This window comes from Humulus lupulus, chromosome 2 (genome assembly GCF_963169125.1).
Source record: "Humulus lupulus chromosome 2, drHumLupu1.1, whole genome shotgun sequence".
Taxonomy (NCBI): domain Eukaryota; kingdom Viridiplantae; phylum Streptophyta; class Magnoliopsida; order Rosales; family Cannabaceae; genus Humulus; species Humulus lupulus.
The window spans coordinates 153,925,240-153,931,568 of NC_084794.1; positions in this window are offsets into that span (position 1 = coordinate 153,925,240).

Genomic DNA, 6,329 nt, shown 5'->3' on the forward strand with positions numbered 1-6,329 from the left:
GCTCCTTGAGACGCTTCGAACGTCTTGGCATTTTTCCTTGCCGGAAGTAATGGCAGAATAGTAGCTTGGTGCATACGTTCCCACAGACGGCGCCAAACTGTTGACGGTAAGAACTCGTCAACGATTGATGGTTAGAAAACTTTAATCTCTATACTATAAGAAGCTATGAATTAGATAGAAAGAACTCTAAACAACAGGAGAAAACTCAGGCAAGCATGAGAACCAGAAGCATATATTTCATAAGTCTCCTTTTTACATTCAGTTTTCCAACCCCTTAGCCTGAGGGGTTGGAGCCTATTTATAGGGGAGGCTCTATTGGCCCAGGATACAAACAAGTCCCAGACCACTGGGACGTACATAGGTACTCTGATAAAGTAGTGGCTCAGGGCGTAGTGGTGTCTACCCTGATGGTGTCAGAGTCGTGGCCTTGGACATAGTACTGTCGGCTCTGGCGCATGGTCGGGGGTGTCCAAGTGGTCTCACCACTCTTCGTACAGGTCCGTACCGCCACTACACCTCGATGCAGATCATAGGGTCGTGCCTCTGTTCTCTCCATAACCGTACACCCCGTGTCAGCGCACGTGTTCCGTACTCGGTGGTCCTCATCAATTCCCGTTCAATGCTCCATGTTCGTTTGGCATATCAACAGGATTCCCCTAAGTGATCTCATGCCTGTGCCAAGGAGGCTTCATCCTATGCATGTCCTGAGAAGTCGAGGTGCCGAGGGTCAGGGCCGGCCTATGCGGATCGCATAGACACGAGGCTAGGAGCACGGGTACCTCAACACACCCCTCACCCCCGCATAGCGAGGCTGCCTCTCCTCCTTCCGAGCGCAGCGTCGCGAGGCTAGGAACACGGATACCTCAACACAGCCCTCACCCTCGCATAGCGAGGCTGACGTTCTTCCTCTGAGGTGCAGCGTCGCGAGGCTAGGAGCATGGACACCTCAACACAGCCCTCACCCTCGCATAGCGAGGCTGACGTTCTTCCTCCGAGTGTGGACGAGGCTTGATGCCTGCTGGAATGGGGCGCACGCGGATGGCCAGCTGGGGACCTTCGCATAGCGAGGGTGAAGCTTGGCAAGTGGCCGAAGTCCCTCGCCTAGTGAGGGTGACTCTCTTACCCCAACTCCCTCACCATCATGCGATGCCCTTTCGAGATGTCTCGTAGTATAGAGCTTCACTTGTGAATAGAATTCACAGGGAAAAAATTCCACATTTACAGCTTCAAAGGTAGCACTTTAGGCCCAAGAGCTTTTCTAGAACTCCCTGAGGTTCTTAGAAAAGGTTGGAGGGTAATGCTAACACATACCTTATTGAAGAACCAATTTTTCTAAGATAGAACAAGTTTGGTTTTTATTGATTTCCAAAATTACACAAATGTTCTCAATACTTTGTTTTGATACAAAATTTTATTTTTATTTTTATTTTTATTTGATTTTGGGAAAAAAAAACTAAATCTAAAAAATAAAATCCTAAACCTGAACCTAAAAGTAAAAGTAAAATAAATAAATAAAATAAAACAAAAAAAGAATAAATAAATAACTAAATAACTAAAAATGAGCCCAAAAACAAAAATTAAAAACAAATAAACAAGCTAAAAATAAAAATAAACCTAAAAGTAAAATAAACAAATAAAACAATTAAAAAAATGAATAAATAAAAAAAACTAAAAATAAAAATTACTAAGGAAAAAAATCAAAAGAGAAATTAAAAAAAAATATACTACTATTTTTTTATAAAAAAAAAATCAATTTACTATGCAAACCTTTAATTGTAGAATTATCTCCCCGGCAACGGTGCCAAAAATTGATATCGCCCAATAAACTCCTAAGCGGTCGCAGTAGTAATCGGGCTATGTCGTATCCACAGAGAGGCAAACACTACTAAAGATTAGATTAGTAAATAAAAGATAAAAATCAAGTAAAATTGAAGAGATGGATTTTATGAAAATACGATTACAAATTAGAGAAAGCGATCAGATAAAAAGCATGGCAAGGTAGAGATGCAGTGCTGTAAATCCTATATTAATATTGATATTAATTCAAAACACAGTTGCAATTCTATACCATTAATTGCAACTGGAAGATGTATATGTTAAAAACACAAATTAAATAATCTAGATTAAATTGAATCTAACTCCTAATTTCATAACATATCATATTATATATCAAAGAGCGACAAAATACCACTGGCAGAATGCAGTAAAAGACATACAATATAACAAATATACTAAAATAAATTAACAATCTAAGTTACATAAGAAAAGCATGACTGAACTTATGTAAAAGATGCTAAATAATTTTAGAAAAGAAATTAGAAGATGAGAAACAAAATAATTAATGAGATATGGAAATGAAGCATAAGAAAAATCAATATCAATATTGAGAATGAAAAGTACAACTACTACACTCTAACCTCACCAATATTTCTACAACAATTCACTCATTTTTTTCACCTAAAACAAGCAAAATTAAACTAGAAATAAGAAAAGAAACAAAATACAAAGTGTCTTTTTTCACTCTCCAATCTGATGATTTACACTGGCTTTGATTCTCTATTTATATAGAAAATAGGACCCAAAACGTGTAAAATCGTGTACAAAATAGTGGGGGAAATGGCTGCATAATTGGAGCAAAGTGGGACAAGTGGGAGACAAAAACTGATGGAAGTGGGGGACACGGAGACCACGTGTCGACCCGTGAGAGGAGCTCAGCAAAAAAGTGTCAGACAGCTAGTGGAGTGGTCAGGCGCGTGGGGACATGTGTCAGGTCGAGTGGCAGGCGTGGTCGGGCGCATGGGGAGCATGGACTGACGAGTGGGACAGGTGGCGGGCTGTGGTTTGCTTGGCAACTGGCAGTGTGTCAGGCATCAGGCGGATGGGACGTGGCGTCAGGAGGCGTCAGGCTGTTAGGGTGGCAGGTGTGCGGCTCGGCTCGGCTCGGCTGGAGGCTGGCTGGGCGAATGGGAAGCTGCCATTTGGCAGCGTGGCACTTGCTGAAGCTTTGGGTTTGGGCTCCATTTTGGGCCTAGTTTTGTCAAAAATACCACTTTATCATCATTCTTTTCAATTATATTTATTTCTTCTTTCTTTTTGTTTGTGTCAAAAATACATTTCATTTCCTGAAAATTAAACACAAATTAAATCAAAATTAATATTTCCAAATATAAAACATATGGCAATAAATCCATGAAAATATTAATTAAAACTTAATTAATTTTAAACTTTAAAACTAATAAAATGATATTTTTGAGCACTAATCACCTTAGTTTACCAACTGAAGGAAAATCAGATAGTAGTATTCCTGGTTCTTTATGTAGATGATATCTTACTCATTGGAAACAATGCTAAGAAATTATCAGATGTGAAGAATTGGCTGAGCACTCAATTCCAGATGAAGGATTTGGGTGAAGCAAGTTAAGTTCTAGGTGTCCAGATCACCAGGGATAGAAAGAACAGACTCTTAGCTCTATCTCAAGCAGCTTACATAGATAAAGTGCTTGAACGTTTCTCAATGACAAATTCCAAGAAAGGACGTCTACCGTCCCGCCATGGAATTCATCTCAAAGAAGTAGTCTCCCCAGACTTCTGAAGAGGAAGATGCAATGAGAAAAGTTCATTACGCATCTGCAGTTGGAAGTTTGATGTATGTCGTGTTGTGTACTAGACCAGACATCTACTATGCAGTGGGAGTAGTGAGCAGGTATCAGTCAAACCCAGGACCAGAACATTGGATAGCAGTTAAACATATCCTGAAGTATTTGAGATGGACTAGGGATTATGTGCTAGTCTACAAGGGTGGTGTTCTGAACCCTGTAGGCTACACCGATTTAGATTTTCAGACTGATGTCGATGACAGGAAGTCTACTTCTAGAATTGTGTTTACTCTTGGGGGTGGAGCTGTGATTTGGAGAAGCGTAAAGCAGTCTGCAATCGCATATTCCACCATGGAGGCTGAGTACATAGCCGCGTCAGAAGCAACTAAGGAAATAGTCCGGCTAAAGAAGTTCTATTCGGATCTTAGTGTTATTCCAGAAATGGATAAACCGCTTGTGTTGTTTTGTGACAATACACGAGAGATAGCCAACTTGAAAGAACCTCGAAGTCGTAAGAGGAGCAAGCATATAGAAAGGAAGTATCACATTATTCTAGAATATGTGGCCAGGGGAGATGTGAAGGTTATGAAGATTGCAACTGAAGACAATCTTGCGGATCCATTTACAAAGACACTACCAGAAGCTACATTTGATAAGCATAACAAGGAAATGGGATTAGTAGAATTAAGGCATTAGTTTCAATTAGTGCAAGTGGGAGTTTGTTGGGGTTTTATGCCCTAATTAAAACCCAAATTCTTTGTAATCTCATTTTATTATCAATAAAAGAATAGAAATCATTTTTTGACTTGGTCAATCACTTTGCTCAAATGTTTTATTTTCATGGTTATTTGTTTAATATAAACTTCTATTAAATCCCGAGCATATAGCTAATCTTATTTATAGTGACGTAATCACAGTGGAATATAAATATGATTATATGTTCAAAATAAGTTAGTCCTAAGATTAGTTAGTGCACAGGATTTACACTTACACATTACAGTGTTATGTTCTTTCCAGAACATTAGTAAAGTAGATAAGATCAGATGTATTTGTTACATTGGACAGGACTGATATTGACAGTTGATAAGATAAGTAAATATACTGTTATTATCTATTCTAGTCATATCATATAGTTGACCATAGGTCAATTCAATCTCAATTCTGATTGGTTAGTATTCTAACTGATTGTATTAGTTGAGTTCTTTGACTTATTCATTACCAGCTTACCCTACGGACTAGCCCATACTTACATCTTGGGAACTCGGTAGTATAATTGAGTGGGAGTGTTAATCATAGATATGAACATCTATAGCTTCTGATGAAGTGAAACGATGGTTTCCTTTTAGTTTGGTTCAAGGTGTTAAATGAAAGAGATCTCATTTCAGTAATTAAATTAGTTTACTGAAATATCATTTACAAGGAACTAAGTGTTTTAAGGATAAAATACAATGAGGGGTAAAACAGTATCTTAGTCCTATCTCATTGTAGACCGTCTATAGAGGATTGAGTGACAATTATGGTTGTAAAAATGGATAATTAATAGCGTATCTATATTTGTTATAGAGCGTTCTATGAATTCAAGAGTGCAATTCCGAGTCTATAATGGAGTCACGAGGAATTAATAAGTTAGTAAATTTATTTGTTAGATTTATGATAACTTATTGGAGCTTGATTTCATAGGCCCATGGTCCCCATTGTACCTTGGATAAAATCATCTAGATAGTCTCAATTAATTGATTTAATCATCAATTAGAATTATCAAAGTTGACCAGGTCGATTTTGGATAGTTTCATAGAGTTGTGTAATTTTGAGAAAAAAAGAGAAATTATGGCAGATTTATTAATTAAGATAAATTGGTATCTAAATTAATAAATAATTTTAAATCAAGGTTCAAATTATAAATAATTAATTTGATAAAGTATTTAAATAATTATTTAATTAATTAAATCAATAGAAAATAATACAGGCCTTGATTTGAAGTCCAATGGGCTTATAATCAAATGGGAAATTTCACGGGCCTAAAGCCCATGATAATTTCGACCTAGGGCTTCAAAATGGCTATTATTTTATTGATTTTTTAATTAAGTTAAATGGCGTGCTAAGAGAGAAGTCAAAACATAAGTTTAATCACTGGGTTTCTGATAGTTTTAGATTCTCTCTAAACACAAGTCCTTTTCTAAGCCTCTTTGTTATTTTCTCTTCTTCTCTCTATATCTATCTCATGTGTTGAGAATTTCCCACACTAGTCTAGGTGGTTCTAAGGATACATTGGAAGATTGTGAAGAAAATAGAAGATCGGTTGAGTTTCTTGATAATACTCTGCGACAGAGAGGATACAAGAGTTAGAGAAACTGAAGGAAGGACTGTTTCATTCTGCTGCGTATACTGTAAGTATTTTATTCTTTGTTTCTCTTTGAATTTAATTTTAGAAAGATGTTTTAGGCTATCTCATATTAATTTGTTTAATATTAGATATACATGAAAATAAATAAAGATCATGTATAAGTTTTCCTAACACTTCATTCCTAGTCCTGGCCCGAGCTATGTTGCGGTGCTGAGCCAAGACCGCTTGCAAAAAGTAAGGAAACAAGTTAGGCGCATACTGGGATAAAATCAAAAGAGTGTATGTTCAGCTATGGAAAGTTGGCTTACTGTAAGATTGATCTCCAACGCAGATTCCAGGACGTTCTCCGAGCTCCTCTCCTCGATTACCCTCAGATCCTTTGGATTGGC